Source organism: Lissotriton helveticus, chromosome 2_1 (assembly GCF_964261635.1).
Source record: "Lissotriton helveticus chromosome 2_1, aLisHel1.1, whole genome shotgun sequence".
NCBI lineage: Eukaryota > Metazoa > Chordata > Amphibia > Caudata > Salamandridae > Lissotriton > Lissotriton helveticus.
In genome coordinates this window covers 1,364,559,640-1,364,579,336 of record NC_136059.1, presented here as the reverse complement: position 1 = coordinate 1,364,579,336, position 19,697 = coordinate 1,364,559,640, and the positions used below count along the sequence as shown (strand labels likewise).

Below are 19,697 nucleotides of genomic sequence, written 5' to 3'. Positions count from 1 at the left end.
TGACCAACCTCCACACCCCCTCCGGCAAGCAGGCAGACTGCCTGAATCCTCATGTTTCCAGTGCAGATTTGTTTCATAAGACATTACAATGTCCTAGTGTTGCAAGGTTCTTGAGATTGATTGCTAAAACACTCACTCTTGTGTTGAGGATGCCAGTTGAACTGTCTACCAGGGTTACATTATTTGGACTATTGGAAGTGCTAGGGGGCACAAGAGGGGATAGTATACTAGTGGGACCGGTAACCGTACTAGCCAAGAAAGACATTGCATGCAAAAGGAAATTCCCAAACCATCCTACGTTCTCGGAGTGGAGATCAGCGATGGGCTGGTGTTCGAAACAGGATGAGACCATGTACAGGTCAGAGGCTCTTCTAGGAAATATGATAGAATTTGGAGGAAGTGGTGGGCATACTGTGGACTAATAAATGTAATGGCTGCAGCACTTCGTTATGATGAGGGCCCTTAAAGAGATACATGTAAGGTTGGTAGGGAATGGATGCAATGTTAGCAGGGTGGTTTGTTGTGTAATGTCATAGTAAAAGCGATAAGTGTTTGTGTTTCTAGTGAATCACTAGATCCATCCCTGTGGGCACTTCCTTTTCCCCTCAGTGCAACAAAAGAGGGTTCCACCACAAATTTTAACGTTTCAAAATCTTGTCAATTTTATTTGATTATGCTTTTCTTTTCATCATCATTATTTCTTGTTCATTATATATTCAACAGGTGACATTGTTATACTTGATCCAGTGCATTTCGGGCATTAATTTCTCCCCTTCATCAGGGAACAACACTAAAACAACAGAAATAATAAAACAATCAAATGGTCAATAATGTATATCGCACAGCTTTGTAGTTGAACAGTATCATTACATGACGTTTTTGTGTGTGCTCCAAGATAAAGAAATGGTTTCAAGTGAACCCAGTGTATGATCCTTCAACACCTATTAAACCTTAAAACCTGTGCGTTACAAAAAAACACGTGATACTTCACGTCTCACTCACATGTCAATTCCTATCGAGTTCTCACCAATATCAAGGTAATCAAGCTGAGGGAAAACAAACAAAAACGTGACACAACGTTCAGCAACTCTCCGCTTTCCTAGTCTATACAACTTCTACTCTAATGGTCATAGCTTTGTTCAACTAACCTCATCCGTGTAGCTTCAAGTCTATTCGGTATCTTCCGTCTACGACTCTTGTATCCAAAAACGCTGTAGGCGTCTGACACACTCTTCCCCTGACTGCTGTTTAAAAATCAGACTGTTCCGGTCACATGGTCTCATGAAGCTAGACAACAGACTACCTTTACCTCTGCTGTAATCCTAGAAATGCGATCGATTTCCAACAAACCCGCGTTCATAAATATCAGTATATGAATCATTACTATTATGAACCAAAAACTAAAAATACCAGTGTGAACTAAATTCGATAAAGAGGGTGAATGAAAGCAGAATCAAATAAGCCAAGAGGGTGGCTTGAACCCTTGGTATCAAAATAAAAGATTACTGTGTCTCAATGTGTGGAGCTACGTAAGGTAATTTATCTGTTTTACTGCAAATTTGCCTGAATGATCATAACACCATAATGACCATAACAAATATTAACATTCATGGAATATGGAAAAATTAAATTGATTTCCACTTTATCAATAGTTTCCAGTATCGTGAATTTCAGTTGAGATATATTGTGTTTTTCTTCCATAAAGTGAACGGCAATTGAGGATTTTGTGTTTTTTAAGCGTATGTTAGATTTGTGCTCAGTTACTCTGATTTTGATGCGTCTCTCAGTCTTGCCAATATATAATTTCCCGCAAGGACATTTCAATGTGTATATAACGTTCGATGTGTCGCAGGTAGCATTTACTCTTAATTTTATTTCAAAACCTCTCATGGGGTGGTTGATCTTATTGCCCTTAATTATATTGTTACAATTACCACAGTTGAGGCAAGCTCTCGTACCCTTGAATACTTCTTGTGTGCTCGGTTTGTGTTTCAAAGTTTCCCCTAGATTGCGTTCTCGTGTATATGCAAATATTGGGAGATTTTCAAATGCTTTGTTGAAGTCTGGTTCAAGGTACAGTATTTTCCAATGTTTTGTGATTATTTTCTTAAATTTTGTACAGCTGTTGAGAATTTAGAAACCACAACCATCCTGGTTTGATCCTTTTTCTTAGTGGTTTTGAGTAATTCACGTCTCTCCATTGAGTCTACTTTTTTTCTTGACTGTTCAATGATGTTCTCCGGGTATCCTCTTTTCCTAAATCTCGTGGACATCTCATCTAGTCTTAATTGTGTGATATTCTCATTCGATGTTATTCGTTTTACTCTAGCCATCTGGGAAAAAGGTAAATATCTTTTTAAGTTGGGTTCATGGAAACTTGAAAAATGCAACATATTGTTCCGGTCCGTGCTTTTAATGAATAGATCTGTCTCAAAACCTTCTTTGGTGATTGTTACCTTTACATCGAGGAAAGTAACGGTTGTTTCCGAAATGTCCCATGTTAGTTGAAAGCGGTTGTCTATATTATTGAATCCTGTGAGAGCGGATTGTAGTTCTTCCTTGGTGCTTCTCAAACAATAAATATATCATCTATGTATCTTATCAGGAGTTTTAGATTATTTTTCCATTCTGTCTTTCCAAAAATGTGAGTTTCCTCGTAGTCTTGCATGAATAAGTTCGCGTATACCGGCGCAGCCGAATTGCCCATGGCTGTTCCTATCAATTGTTGGTACCACGTATCTTTGTAACGAAAATAACTTTGATACAACGTAAATATCATTAGCTCCATTAGAAACGTTTGAAATGGTAGTTCCAAATCCAGGTTGAGTAACGCCTTTTCCACTGCTTTGATGCCTGCTGAGTGAGGTATAGAGGTGTACAGGGAACGTACATCCGCAGTACACAGAATCAAGCTTTCTTTCGGGTCAATGGTGATTTCATCCAGTTTGAGTAAAAAAATCTGTTGTATCCCTCACATAAGTTCTCATGTTCTTGACTGATGTTTGTAAATATTTGTCCAACAGTTGACCAACTGGTTCATGTAAGCTGCCACAGGTTGAAACAATTGGTCGTAAGGGCGGGTTCCTTAAGTTCTTGTGTATTTTCGGTATCATGTGTAACACAGGACTTTTAGAATTAGATGTAATTAGAAATTTCTTGGTTCTTTCATTTATGGTTCCCATCTCATAGGCTTTCTCCACAATTATTTTTAGATGTTTCATGTATTCCACAGTTGGATTATTATCCAACTTCATGTAGGTATATGTGTCCATAATGTGTTCCATGACCTTTTCTTCATACATCTTGGTATTCATTATGACTATTGCTCCGCCCTTGTCAGCTTTGGTGCATATAATATCAGTTTGCGAAGCTAGCTTTTTCAAGGTATCCAAATCTTTCCTCGTGATATTTTTTCTGGAGCTTTTGTATTTTATACGGGTTAGATCTTGTTTTACTAGTTTTTAAAAAATGTCAAGAGTTTTATGGTTAACCGGTGCCTGAAAAGAGCTAGGTGGTCTTAATCCTTGTAATTGGTCTATTTCCGTTGTGGCTTGTGTTGGAAGAACGTTGTAAAAAAAAAATGGCGTAATCGTAATTTGCGCATCAGTTTGAAGAAACTGACTTCCAATTGTAAGGGGTCTGTATCAGTTGTTGGTACAAATGATGTTCCTCGTTGTAATAGTGCTGTTTCAGGAGGACGTAGTTCGTAGTCACTGATGTTTATGACTAGTTGTTTTGCGTCTTCTTCCCTTTCTTGTCCTTGACTGCTCCTGTCGTGCTTCTTGTGTTGGGGTGTTCTTTCTCTTTGTCTCTTGTTCTGTCCTCTCCTGGGTCTCCTTTTTGTGCTTGACCCTGATCTAAAAAAGGTTTGGTTCCACTACTGTATTTACTGTCGGTTGCTCTAGTTGTGATGTGTCTGGGATCCTACTTTTTTGTTGTCTTTGTGTCCTTTGGGACATATCACTACCAGAATAGGATGTTTCGGTATTGGATGTATATGGTCGATTCCGTCTTTTCTGGGCATATACTTCAGCCCATGTATAAACTTCTCCGAGTTTATAGTCGAGAGTATCTCTTTTAAAAAGGGAGAATTACTGGATACAGAAATTATCCACACAGAAACCCTACGGCCTTAACGACCGGATTGAACTATCATGTTACTTATTAACTTAATGAATGTCCCTTTGACCTAAATATGTAGCTATTGCGAAATGTTTTTCAATTAAATTTTTCCAAATTCCATGAATGTTAATATTTGTTATGGTCATTATGGTGTTATGATCATTCAGGCGAATTTGCAGTGAAACAGATAAATTACCTTACGTAGCTCCACACATTGAGACACAGTAATCTTTTATTTTGATACCAAGGGTTCTAGCCACCCTCTTGGCTTATTTGATTCTGCTTTCATTCACCCTCTTTATCGAATTTAGTTCACACTGGTATTTTTAGTTTTTGGATCATAATAGTAATGATTCATATACTGATATTTATGAACGCGGGTTTGTTGGAAATCGATCGCATTTCTAGGATTACAGCAGAGGTAAAGGTAGTCTGTTGTCTAGCTTCATGAGACCATGTGACTAGAAGCAGTCTGATTTTTAGACAGCAGTCAGGGGAAGAGTGTGTCAGACGCCGACGGCGTTTTTGGATACAAGGGTCGTAGACGGAAGATACCGAATAGACTTGAAGCTACACGGATGAGGTTAGTTGAACAAAGCTATGACCGTTAGAGTAGAAGTTGTATAGACTAGGAAAGCGGAGAGTTGCTGAACGTTGTTTCACGTTTTTTTTTTCCCTCAGCTTGATTACCTTGATATTGATGAGAACTCGATAGGAATTGACATGTGAGTGAGACGTGAAGTATCACGTGTTTTTTTGTAACGCACGGGTTTTAAGGTTTAATAGGTGTTGAAGGATCATACACTGGGTTCACTTGAAACCATTTCTTCATCTTGGAGCACACACTATAACGTCATGTAATGCTACTGTTCAACTACAAAGCTGCGCGATATACATTATTGACCATTTGATTGTTTTATTATTTCTGTTGTTTTAGTGTTATTCCCTGATAAAGGGCAGAAATTAATGCCCGAAATGCATTGGATCAAGTATAACAATGTCACATGTTGAATATATAATGAACAAGAAATAATGACGATGAAAAGAAAAACATAATCAAATAAAATTGACAAGATTTTGAAACTTTAAAATCTGTGGTGGAACCCTCTTTTGTTGCACTGAGGGGAAAAGAAAGTGCCCACAGGGATGGATCTAGTGATTCACTAGAAACACAAACACTTATTGATATTGGACTTCCCAGGACGTTGGAAGTCGCCTATGGAGCACCCAGAACTATAATAAAATATCAAAAAAATATTCTTTGGAAGAACAAAGCTGTGCATTTGCCTCAATACATTGATAGTAAAAGCAATGCCATATGGTCATAAAAAAGGAACATTCAGTCCTTTATTGGCTAACAAACACAGACAAATTGAAAGTCTGTCTATCAAAGGTAGGATCCAGGAAATACATTGCTTTTTAAGCACTAGTACATCTAGAGCTTAGCTATCATTGTACCACTAGCTTTCTAAATTTGGCTAGGTTATTTGTAGCCTTCAGAAAACACAAAAATAAATAAACGTGCCTATTTGTTCAATGGTGATTTACGTTTTGTTGCAGACAGTGCAAGAGACCTGCATTCTATCCACCAAGAGCCTGCTGTTAGAAGAGATGAGCCAAGGAGAAAATATCCTTCTGATGTTATTGGACCAAATTGCTGATTTTGACTTTGTGGACTGTAACAAATTACCTGATCTAATTCTCAGGGATAGTTCTGCATACTGATGTGGCGTTTTCCTTTTTTCGGATAAAATGGAATTACCAAATTTTCATTGGTAAATTTATTTCCTTGATCATGGTATTCACGAGAGCAGTGCCCAAAATTGCCCGTCCCCACCTTTCCCCTGTAATAATAATTTCCCACAGCGCCTGCTAGCATGCTCACCTCTTTGTAAATGAGGCATTGCTCAGTGCTGCAGAGCAGCGCATAGTGAATCTTAAATTCGCAGATCTCCACTTTCTGCGTGGTCAATAAACTCCACTATAAATCCGTATGTGTTTTTAGTACTTTAGTACCTACAAATAATGTTTCCTTTCAGTAGTGAAAGATGATTTCAGTTGTTTCTAGAGCTCCCCATTTTCCACCTTTGTCTTCAAATTAACTGTCACAGTATTGCTGGGATGCCCAGTACATGGGCAACATGTTACTGTGGTGATGACTCGCATCTTGCAGCTATAGTGAAAGTTGCTCGAACTAGATACACCAGATTAGTCCAATCCACATTTTAATTTGGCAACAAACCACGCATCTCTTCTTCAACGCTTTTGGAACAGTCAGATTTTTTTTCATGCTTTCATTGAACATTGTTTACTTCACTACATAAAAATGAAGGTACATCTGTGATATTATTTCAGCTTTTTAATCAGTCTACCCTTTTGTTGCTTCTGAATTTCACTATACTGTGACGATGTTATTGATTTTCTGTAATGGATGAATAATGCTAATGCTACTCAGCAGATCAGACACATATTTGACATGGAGCCCTGTTTACCAAAGGCTGTTTCCTCTTACAGGCATGTAGTTGTCCGTGGGCTCACCCATTTCTCGAGGCTCCATCTGAAATCCGCTCCTAGATTGTATAAAAAAATAGGGAAAACTTCTTCTCTCTGAATAATGGAACAGTTCCCAGGAGACCATGGTTGTCATTTAAAAAATATGGTGAACGGTCGCCCGGGCCCTTTGCCTTCCCAGTGAAAAACCGCGTTCCAAACTCAAACTCCCTAGAAAACAATGAAGCTTGAATGTGTGGGTGTCCTGTTTGGTACTCCCACTCTGGCAAAGATTTTTCTTTTTCTTTAATTAGTGGAAGTTTATTATTGAAAAAACAAAAAAATCAGTGACTCCCCCTCCCCCTCCCCACCCCAATGCGCATGGAGGTTTCTGCCTCTGCGTGCGGGCCATTGAGGTATTTCCCTCCGGCTTTGCATGTCGGCCCTAGACAGGGAAATCTAGTGAAAGCAGCACCGCCCTAAATTGGACCGGACAACTGTCACTCTGGCCCTGTGATAGATGGGCCATCAGTCACACTTTTCGGGCAGTCGAGGTTCCCCTATCAGAAACCGAGGACAGAGAGGGCTGAACCGTGAGTGTGGCACTGCCAATTCATGCTGGTCTTCCCGCTCTGGCAAAAACTAAATGACCCCCTAAATGTTTGACAAGAATGAAGAGCTGATCTTACCTCATGACATAGAAAGTGCATCTTCAAGTCTCCAAACAATGTTGGTGTGACCCAACGCCTGAGTGAATTGGCCTCAGTCTGTTGAAGACCTGCTTGTTCTGATGGATCATGGATTACATAAACCGATGAATAAAGATTTTTCAGTACAGGTAACACTGCAGTTTATTATTATTGTTGAAATAGAAACGGATACTCTTTGTAGATCGCTTCACCCCCTTTGCAGCCCAAACGCTGGATTAGTGATACTATCGTTCTCTGTGCACACCCCATAATGCAAACAACTCTTTTCCTGGATTGATTTGCTGATTCATCGTAAACTATCTCTATTACCAACTCAATCCAATGGGCACAAGCAAAACCACAAAGTTGCTGCCATGAACATATATTGAAACATAACAGATGATAGACCAAACACCCAGAAATGAATAACTGCTTAATATAGTCACCAAGAAACACAAAGGCCATGTGTATAGATTTTAGGGATAGCGATTTCCAAACTGCGATTCTCTGCGAATCTCAATTAGGAAATTGCTATCCTTAATGCGTAAAACTCTTTGAGTTTCATTTTGCTATTTCAAGTGGGTCGCAAATCAAGCTACCTCATGAATATCAATGAGGGGGTCAAAATTTGCGACCCATTGGGACTAGCAGCTATCATAGACCACAATGTCTGTACCTGCTTTTTAATGAAGCAATTTCTTTTGTTGAAATGCAGCCGTTTTCCTAAACGTTAGTTTCATTTTTTTAGAGCACGCAGTGATCCCTTTGCTGTTTGAAAATATTTGAATCAACATTTACAAAGAGGAGGGAGTCCCATTACTAATGGATACCATCACCTCTCAGGAGTCGTAAAAAAAAAAAATGTTTTTTGACCATTGAGCGTTCACAAAACATTCATACATACCACTGCGATTTGTTATTAGGAAGGGATTCCCTAATCACTCCCCTTCTAACTACCGAAGAGCAAACCCCAATTGCGATTGGGTAACAGGTTACTGAATCGCAATTTGGCTTCTGTACATTTTAAAAACCATTATTGTGGTCGCAAACAGCCCGATTCTACAAATCTGGCCTTCTGTGACTGCAGTAAATATTTAGTGCATATGCCCCTACGTTTGATGTCCGATGTAGCCCTTGAGACCCCCACCACACTCATGCAAATAAACACAACCAACCCATCAGTCCTTCTCCACTGCTACCTAATAAAATATTTCAAATCTGTGAACTAGGTACATGACACTGAACCACTTGAACAGAATCCAAGTTTGACCCTTCATGAAGAGCAAACGGACCACAACAGAGCATTAGTGACATCAGTGAGCACAATCCAGCACAGTCCCTGTGTTTCAAGTAACATGAGGCTATGGTTGGTTTAAACAAAGTTAATCCTTAAGGCATGCCCCAGGCTTTAAGGGACACAGATTACAAATTGGATCAATAATCTTTGGTCTTGTAGTGAATTAACAAATTATTGGGAAGCTATTTTTTAATATCTTTATTAATTTGTATCATTAGTGTATCCTATACCTTCAGAAAAAAAATTAGTGTTGTAGGATTGTTGAAAAACGAATCTTGTGTAAACATAAATAAAGTAAATCTGAAGAGATTTCCTATATTGTATTTATTGCAGTGGCCATGGCATGATCTGTAATAATGGCCGTTTGGAGGTCGAGCTCATTCCCTCCCGATTTATAGGTTTGCTAGAATAAACTCCATAAAATACAGACGTTAGGACATTGCTATCATATAATCTGTAGCTAAAAAAGATTTTTTTAAATCTGAACGATCAAAGATACATCAGTTGGAAAGTAAATTATTTCACAATTTCAATACCTGTACACCTTTATTAAGTATCGTTTCATGATAAATTAAAGATTAATTAAAACCGTTATCGCTAATATGTTACATATAATATTGAATTGCCGTTTTATCAGGAAATGTTTGACAAGAGTTTAATATTTTTTTTTGTATTTGATCTGCATTGAAAATTTAAAAAGAACAAAAAATGGGATGTGGTTGGGTTTCATATGTCATTTTATCCTTTATTCCAAACCCAATGTGCACTTCTCTTAAAGAAAAAGATCTTCGGCTCAATAGCTGGGTGTCAGATGACCTCACGCACACAATGACCTGGAAAGAATATGACATAAGGTACGGAACTGTCAGACAAAGGTCTCCTTTTCTTCTGACGTGTTGCTCCACCTGTGCAGAGTAGTCCTTGGTAGACTACCCTCTTCCGCTTCACATTCATGAGAACTGCTTCCGGGTGAGGACTAGCGAACAGCAGTAGCTAGCTAGCACCTCCTGTGCCTCGAAGTTCCATTCTCCTCTTTCGCACACAGATGCTCTTGTACAGTCCATCGGGTACTCTCCAGGTTTCCACCAGCGGGTATTTATTTATTTTATTTAAAATTTTATATAGCGCGAACAAGATCCCAAGGGATATTAGAGCGCTTCACAATAAAGATGATCAGGGATTTACAGGCGTCCAATACAAATCAAGGAGACAGTTACAAAGGGTGCCAAGTTACAGCTGATCAGGGATGTAGAGGCGGCAAATACAAAACAAGACAGTTACAAGGAATCCAGACAAGGAGACCGTGCTTTCTCCTCGGTTTGACCTGCCTTATGGAACAAGCTCCCAACCGATGTAATAATGACCACCAACCACCTGTCTTTTAGAAAGACATTAAAGACCCTTCTCTATCAAGAAGTATTCCTGTCCTCTTAATTCCTTGTGTCACACTACCTGATGATCCTATGGCTGGCAAAGCGCGGAGATACCCTTACGGGATTGATTCCAGCGCTATACAAGAAATTAAAATAAAATAAATAAAACAAGGGTGCATAAAAGCAACACAGCTGCTAAAAATCTGGGAGGGGAAGAAAAGATTAAATAAAAGAAAAAATATATAACCAATCAGTACAATACACGTCCAGTATCGTATAGCAGAAGATCCAAACCAGTTAAAGTAAGAACTTGCTCATAAGGAATCTTTTTACATTAAGTTATAAAGCAGCTGTGGAGGTGAGTCTGCGAACTTCAGGAGGGAGAGAGTTCCAGGTCCTCAGGGCAGAACCAGAAAATGCTCTTTGACAAGTTCTCTAGTTTTTAGCAAGTGTTATGACCTCGAAATTGCACTCCCAATTTTTATTTAGCATCATAAGCGATATCCTGGTTACGTGTAACAGGATGCTATGGATCTAGAACATGTGGGGAGTGGAAGACAGTTGCTGGAAGTTACAGAGGGAGACAGGCGTTCCCTGCTTGCTCTCAATAAAGAAGGATTTATCTACTACTCTTTGTACGTGTGGTCCCTACAATTTGGCGATGAGCGGAACTGAACCCAGTAGTAAATAGGAACTGAAGACCTGAAAATTATTGTGCGAGGGGCTAGTAAAAAGAATCGTAATCAAGAGCTGAGAGCATGCAAGTTGAAGAGGTTTACACAAAATCGGCACGTTTAAGTGACAAAGTGTGGCATTTCAGTAGACTTGCTAGATACAACAGTATCCGTGATTGGAATAGGTACAAGACAGATGACACAACATTGTCTATGAATGGATGTGGCAAGAAGTGTTGGGAAGTGGTTAAAAAGCACTTGATTCTTTCTCAGGTGAGGAAGAAGTAAAATGGTACCATGAATCAGTCTTCCTTACAATCAAGTAGTGTTCCTAAGACATGCATAGGCAGGCCTGTAGTAAGGCCAAAAAGATTTGAAAATTTAATGATGTGAATTTTTTTGTTAAATAGATAAAAAGGAGGATAGGTGGGTTCGTTATCGTTGTTTGACTCCAATTTTTCCCTTCTTCCTTTTACTTGATTTATTTATTTTGTTTCATTTATGTCAGTTCCAGCATGATTAATTGTAACCTTATGTTTTGTTAAGTTGGGGTTTTTGATTGGTTCTCCATTTCATGATGCTTTGCACGTGTGGTTCCTGGGGCAATTGCATTTAGTTTCAAGTGTTGTTGTGTAAAGACGGGAGATATGGTATCCTGGTGAGGTGTAACCAGGTTGGGAGTGGGAGACAGTTGCTGGAAGTTACGAAGGGAGACAGACGTTCCCTGCTTGCTCTCAATAAAGAAGGATTTATCTACTACTCTTTGTACGTGTGGTTCCTACATCGTAGAAATAGCTCGGGAGCGGAGATAATAGCGGCCATCTTCCAATGACTGCTTCATTTGTTATCACTAGAATGCTCTTCACCACATTCCACACTGAGAAACCCTAATGTAACATCACAAACACAGACCTCAGGAGCCCTATATAAAACAACACTCCATAAGGCAGGACGGCAGGGAACAAGACCTGCACATAAAGCTACAGCTTTCTAATATTTTCTGGGTGCGAAGGTTTGCATTAACCAGAAAATAATATTTACATGATAACAACCCATAAGGGCCTAATAGGAATATATCAGTGGCTGTACACTGGACAAACGGGAGAAAACAGGCGGGCAAAGCAAAGAAAAGGGCCAATGGTTTTTTATTTCACTGGAAAGTCAACCCATATGCTGAAAATAGACTTGTGCACTGCACAACTGAGAATAACATTGTACGGAAACCTACATAGGAAAATTCGAGGATAAACGGGAAAGCTGCTGCAACTAATGGATAATAATGCAAATGAATTATTTGATGGATGGAGTAGGAATATAATTTACCGAAATAAGAACAACAAAGGATGTGGGTAGAATAATAGTAGACTTCAAGCACTGCAAGCTGGCTAAGTTACTGCATTCATTGGGAGCTGAAATGAAACTGGACGTCTAAGTGACTGCAAACTGGAATCGAATAGCAGTTGTAATGGTACCTGGTGCAGTGCCCAGCCGTACTGGTCCATATCCCTTTGGTTCCAGAGTTGCTATCTGTGACCGCATAAAAGTTGAACTGCGCTTTTCTCCAAAATTCAGTTCCAATGGCGCTGTCGTCCAACTAAAGCATGGTGCTCCAATCTGGCACCGGATCCATGCCAGATTTTTAAGATAACTGCATTTATGTAAATGGGGCTATGCTAAAAAGCTGGCATGCATACGGCCCTCCAGGACAGACTTTGGAGAACCCTGAGTAATACAGGAGAGGGACACACTCTCTGCTTCCTGGCGATAAATTGACCTGGGCCCTTGACATATGTACAGTTCATACTGGAGTTGTGAACCATTTTGTCCAGTAGCTTTTCATATCCCATCCAATTCGAGTAATCAGATGCCCATATCCGCATAGCTTGGGGGTAAAACATTTTGTTTATTTTATGGTAAAACTGAACTGGTATAACTTCAACATGCATATGAAAAAGATTTTCTTCGTACAATTTATTCTCAGAGCTTCGTGCACATAGTTGTTGTTTTTTGCTCACTCTCTTAACACCATTGAGAACACCTTTGGTTACCATCTTAGGCAGAGTAGTTAGTAATATATCCTTATCAGTGCTGATGCCACCAGCAAGAATTTACGTTTTTCTAGGTAATAGAAATATAAAGATTTCCAAGTATTCCCTATATTTTCAAATACTTTTCTGTGACCAGGAGTATGCTTGAACAAAACTTCAAAAAAAAAGAACTAGATCCCCTGTGACAACACAATTGGGACCTTATAAGTATTTAGTTATGCAGCACAATATACTTGATGCATCAACATCAGCTGTTGCATGGCTAAACACTTATAAGGTCCCAAAGGCGAGACCTATTGGCTATGCCAATGCTTGTTTTTCCTGGCGGCCAACCAAAACCTAAGGCGGGGGAAACTAGACAGATTTAAGTATCAACCCAACCTACAATGGAACCTTTCTAGTACTGGCCCAACCTCAAAAGGAGAGAAGGGGGAGGGGTGAAGAATCTGCAGAAGATAGATTATACACTATAAAAAGAGTTATTGGACACAGGGGATACTCTTCCCCAGACACCTAATCTTAAGAAATTGTCTCAAAGCAGTCCCCATCAGGCGGCACTAAGAAGTGCCAATCAGACAAGAAAATCATGCAAAACTGGCCAGTCAAATGAGTTACTGCTCATCTCCTGAGAAGGCAGACAGTTGTCCTTGGCAAATACATGCCCCGTAGTTCCCGAGTCTGCCTAGGCATGTTTAGCTGTTCGAATCGTTGTCTTTTTACTAAGCGAGCAGAACATCAAGACCGGTCAAGGAGCTTTGCAGGGAGAGCTTTGAGACCGTCTGTGGCAAGTTTGTAAGGAATAAGGGTCAGTGTCCCGAGTGATTGGCTCCATTTGGGGACAAGTTGTCTACCCGATTTACAGCAGGCTACCAGAAACTGATGAGAAAAGCATATGGAATCTGTATTGCGCCCACATGGCTCCGAAGCTAAATGGAGCTAAAAATTACACACATCGATTAAAAAGCGTGTGTTGAAAATACATGCTTTGATCATAAACATTAACATTTAATTTCCATTAGGAGAAAAGACTTTTCAATATTAGAATTGTAATGTTTTCTAGTGATCTAGATTTAAATAAAACTTTGTATTGCCCTTAAAGGAAAACATATTTCTAATCTGACTTTCTGGTTGTAAATGTAACGAACACCTTAAATAAAGATATCATATTTTTCTTGCGTCGTTCAAACAGTACTTGATAGGGAAGAAAAGGCAAGAGTTTCGGGCTGGGCGGAGGAAACAGATAAACGGAGAAAGACGAGTGTGTGTGCTTTAGACAGACAATGCCACATATTAACTGGGGTACCGGGCATTAGGCAAGGATTATTGGAATCACATAGAGAGCTGGTTAATAAAGTGATTTATTGGCTAAACAAAGATAGGAGACTACCCCCTGGGTCAAACCTAGAGATCCTAAATGCAAGAAGGGTGGGTTGGCTGGGCCGCTGCCCAAAAGACCTTCAAGGTGATTGTATTATTATTAATTTTAGAGACCCATGGATTGTAGATTATATTCAACGTGATGCAAGGTTTGGGAAAATAGGTGATATTCAATCCTTAGGTCTAGAATATTTTTATCCAAATTTGAATTCTGTTTTACCTCATTTACTATACAATCATCATAGGGTTCAACCATTACAACCATTACAAATTCACCGTAGGGGGGGACCCTATGGTGAGATCCAATTGGGTTGGGCGGTACAGTATCTGCCATTGCAAAATAGATTCAATTCACTTATGGGGTTGGAAGGGGTGGATTGACTCCACGAATCCCCGGTGAGTAATGATGTACCAGAAGAAATGTGTAGGCACTTGGCAGGTAGCCACTTAAACACAGTGAGAGAAAGGGTAACTGCTGATGACTTGGCTATAAATGTTTTGGAATCTTCAGATGTTATAATACAGTTGGGCGTTATAGATATCGATGTGGGTATGGAATTAAATGTTCAACAGAAAACAAGCTCTCTACCATGTATAGAGGCCTTGCATTCGGTTTCATCTAGTAGTCAGTCAGAAGGGCGCCCTTTCTGTTTAGTCTCCTGGTTGCAGGATGAGGTATGGCTAAAATATGTAGAAACCTTTGATATTTTATGTCTCCAGGAAACTTGGAGCAGAAGGGACGAAAGTTTTGATGGTTATCAATCCTTTAATGTTCACGCTGAGCCATCCCAGGAGGGTAGGGCAAAGGGGGGCTTAATAACAGCTATTAGCGTAAAACATGTTACTGTTACAACAATTTTGTTAACGGGTTCACCGTGGTTTCAACTGCTCCTGGTCACAGAATTATTTCCAGTGCCTCTACTCCTAATTAACTGGTATTATAATATTTTTTATCCCAATGCCACTTCTGTTATTGATAACTTGCAGGAGGAGATAGCTAAAGTTAGAAATACATGGTCCACATTGTTTATTATGTGGGTAGGGGACTTTAATTGCGTTTTGTGTAATCTTAGTGGAACAAGGGCTTGTGATGTGATGGATCTAAATGACCAGCCATTGGCGCACTTTAAGCACTCAAAGCAAGGTGACGCCTTGAATAATATCATTGTGATAAATGATCTCTGTGTACTAGAAACGTCAATCTTCTAGAATTTGCCGGAAAAACCGACTTTTCAAGGGTCAGGGGGTCAGACAAGTGTCATTGATTTTGTTATGGTCTCTAATAGGTATGTTCATCTTGTAAATAATTTTCGGGTTGAAGCAAATCCTGTTAGTGACCATAATCCACTGATCCTGTATTTGAGTCCCATGATTGAGAAGAGCCAGCCCCTTGATAATCTAATTAAATATGGGGAGAATCAAGGGTTAACCCTTAAGTGGGAGAAGGTTGATGCAGAAAAATTGGAGAAAGAGATCTTTAGTGAAAGTAGCGCAAATATAGAGACCTGTTTAACGCCTGACCTCGAACCTGAAATTGTAATTAAGAACTTTGAGGTACTTTGTGGTAATGTGGCATCGCATCTCCTTAAAACTGTGGGAAGGAAAAAACTAAATGTATGTAAATGGTTTGATGCTGAATGTTCTGCAGCACAAACAATTTTAACAAAGGCTTTACGCCAAGTACCACGAGATGGAGAGTTGGTTAAAAACGCCAGGGAAGCTTATAGGGATACTATCCGTAGGCGTAAATTAGACTTAAAAAAGCAGGCCTGGGAGGATCTGGAAAAGGCTTCAGACTTGAGGGATAGCAGATTATTCTGGGAAGTAATAAATCGTCCCTTTCTAAACTGTGAGGAAAAATGTAATATGGTGACACATATACCGGGGGATATTTGGGAGGCTCATTATGCAAAACATTTTAACCCAAAAGGGGCCTCTTTGTCAGCTGTGGTTGAGGAGAATAGTGCTTTACAATTAGATTCAGTATTAACACTCAGTCCTTCACTTTCTCTTAATGAGGTTGTGGAAGCCCTAAGGAAAGGCATCTCATTAAAAGCTCCAGGACCTGATGCAGTCCCTTTGGATCTTTTTATACCTAACGTTGAGGTGTGGGCACCCTTGCTGCTTAACGTGTTTAGAGCAATTGTGGTAAGACGTATTCCTACAACATGGAAAGAGGCGGTAGTGGTACCGATTTTTAAAAAGGGTGACAAAAGTGACCCGTGCTGCTACAGGCCGATTTCGTTATAGATGCATCGTGCAAAGTGATGGGTAGGATTATTTTGGCTCGCTTGGAAACATGGGCTGAAACATCCGGTATCATTGTGGATTCCCAGTATGGGTTTAGGCGAGGTAAAGGGACCACGGAACAGTGCCTGAATCTGGCTTTAATCATGGGTAAGTACATGAAAGCCAGGGGAACTTGTATTCACCTGTCTTTCATGGATTTATCCAGCGCCTTAGACACTGTTTGTAGAGATAAATTATGGCGGATGATGGAGGCCATGGGGTTTGAGGAATCGTTAGTTACGCTACTTCGAAGATTGCATGCTGCTACTACGGTGAGGATTAGATTTGGTCCAGGGGGTGAGAAAACAAGATCTATCCCATCCACTGAAGGGGTTCGCCAGGGCTGTATCTTGGCCCCTTTTCTTTTTTTGGTCTACACAAATGGCCTGGAAAGTTATCTGTTGGAAAACTGTCTAGATTTCCCTGAAATAAATGGTAAACAGATACCTATGTTATCTTATACGGATGACACCGTGTTATTGACCCTTACTGCTAATAGCATGCAAGCATGTCTAAAAGCTTTTAATGACTTCATGCTAGATTTGGATCTCAGGGTAAATTTCACAAAGTCCTTTGCTATGGTTTGTGGTCCTAAAGGGACAAAAATTCGTAGGTATGTAGTAAATAATGTGACCATTGAAAAAGTTGATAACTAACTATATGGGAAACCTTTTTAACAGGACCTTGAACTGGGATCCTTTAATATCTGCACGTGTGCAGAAGACAACTGGATCTATAGAGGCCCTTTTTAGTTTTTCGAGCAAACTGGGCCAAAAACCAATTGCAGAGTTATAGACGTTGTACAAAACCAAATGTGTGCCTGTTGTCACATATGGGTCAGGGGTGTGGGGGACACACAAATGCACGAAGATCCAGATTATGGAAAATACGTTTTGTTGGACACGGCCTCGTGGCGTGGTCCGACCCCTCCCGCATGGCGGGCCCCGGACGACATCGGCCCTCCATCAACATGCTGTCGACCCCCCTGACACGAACATTCACGAAACATCGATGAGAGCAACACCCTGGCAACCGACGGCTCTCCCCCTTCCTGGTACCCCGGCGGACCCTGCTCGCCAACGCTGCCGGCCTGGTGACCCTGCCAGGCCACCATTCCCGGCCGACGCCATCTTGGGCCCATCACGTCCCGAGCACGTGGCCGCAGCCGCCCTGGCCCCGGCCCCAGCGAAGCCCCGAAATCGAGGCACCAAGATCCTCCCAGGTGGTAGAGTGGCCACTTGGCGGATCCCGGAGGAGGGGAGTTTCGATGGGCCTCCAGCCGTCCCCGGACGCCTGGTATCAATCGCCCTCCAGCCTCCCTGGGCGCTGGCTCCACCCCCCTGCTGGGTGTCTGGACACCTTCATCCCGGCCCCTCTGACCCCCAGGTGCGAGGGTCCGGACATCAAAGGACTCCAGTCCTATATCTGGGCCAGCCCTGGATTAGGACTTCAGTTGTATCTTGGAGTCGAAGCCCTGCTGACCTCGTCGCGGCTGATCCTGATCCGAACTCTTGCACCTGGAACATTCGAGGCCCTGCTGACGCTGTCGCGGCCTGACCAAGCTGAACCATCTCCGAGGCCCTGCTGACGCTGTCGCGGCCTGACCAAGCTGAACCATCTTCGAGGCCCTGCTGACGCTGTCGCGGCCTGACCGAGCTGAACCATCCTCGAGGCCCTGCTGACGCTGTCGCGGCCTGACTAAGCTGAACCATCTTCGAGGCCCTGCTGACGCTGTCGCGGCCTGACCGACCTGAACCACCTTCGAGGCCCTGCTGACGCTGTCGCGGCCTGACCGATCTGAACCCTCTCCGAGGCCCTGCTGACGCTGTCGCGGCCTGAGCAACGCTGAACTATCCAAGCACCAGTTGGTGCCAAGACTGTCCCGCTACCCCCTATCCCTGAAACCAAGACTTTACGGATCCCTCGATCCTTGCCTGCTAACCTATCAAGAACGTGCCTTACTTGCCTATATAAAGATTCTTGTGAATATTCTTCCTGTGTGGTGTCCTTCTGTAAGTAGTGTGATTGCTCAAGCTGGTACGATTGTAGGAGAGGAGCCTCGCCAAGGAGGCCTCCCTACGGCGCTCGGCCTATTCCATAGAGAGAGGTGGGTCTCGGGGCGGGCAGTCAGACATCTTCTGTCTCCCCTGGGATCGCCTTTCCAACATTGGTGGCAAGCGACGGGATCCGAGCCCGTGCAAATCGTACAGCGAGTAACTCGCCACTACTAACAGAGACACACAGCAACCATGAGTACTAAAGAAACCGGAACGACTACAGAATTCCAGAAGGAGCGACTAGAGGAGTACACCCATAAAGAACTCAAACAATTCTGCAAAACCTTGGGTATCGCTACCACCGGTCTGAGCACAAAAGATGATTTTAAAGAGGCATTACAAACATGGGTGGAGACAGGAGCGACCCCACCCCAAGCCAACGAGGACATTATCATAGAGGTACCCGTGAGTACCGTCGCAACCCCAGTGGAAGAAAGGACCGTCAACAGAGAACCGGGCCTCTCCCATGAAGACGCCCGGGAGCGAGAGAGGAGTCGGCTACATGAACTGGAGCTCGCCCGACTCCGGCTGGACGGGGAACTTCAATTAGCAGAAAAGAAAATGGCCCTTGAACAACTGCGATTAGAGGGAGATCTGGAAGAGAGGCGAAGACAAAGAGAACTGGAAGAAAAAAAACTTGCGTACGAACACGAGCGTGGCCTCAAAGAACTTGAGATCAAGGCCAAAATCGAAGAGGCTACCGCCGCAGTAACCCGGAACCCTCCACCTCCTGCCGACCCGAAGGTCCACATCCCGAAGGATATCGTCAAGGAATACTACAAGAATGACGATATCCAGCAATGGTTCAAGGCGTATGAAGTGGCCATGACCGCGCACCGCATCCCGCGAAAAGACTGGGGTGCCGGCCTATGGGGGAGGTTTGTCAGCGAAGGAAGAGACACCCTGCTAGAGCTGGCCGAGGACGTGATGTCCTCCTATGACCACATGAAGGACGCCCTGCTCATCCGGTATGACCTCACCCCCGAGATGTACCGGCAGAGATTCAGAGACTGCAAGAAAATCCCCGGTACCACGTGGGTCGAGTACGTGAACTTTTATAGCAGGGTCCTGGAAGGATGGATAAAGGGCAGCAAAGTGTCCACCTACGAGCAGCTGTTCGACCTCATCGTTTGGGAGCACCTCTCCAACAACTGCTTTGTCGAGCTCAGACAGCATCTTCTCGACAGCAAGCTGACCGAGCCACGGAAACTCGCCATCGAGGCCGATCGATGGGTGAGCACCCGGGTCCCCCGGACCCCGATCGGAGAGGCGGGACAGAAC

The 19,697-nt window shown here is 42.1% G+C and overlaps 1 protein-coding gene across 1 annotated transcript in view; it reads left to right on the top strand.

The window, feature by feature from the left end:
• The window catches only part of GPAT3 (glycerol-3-phosphate acyltransferase 3), a 487,853-nt gene that overhangs the window by 123,026 nt on the left and 345,130 nt on the right, over positions 1 to 19,697 (top strand). The gene's annotated exons all lie outside the window — the stretch shown is intronic.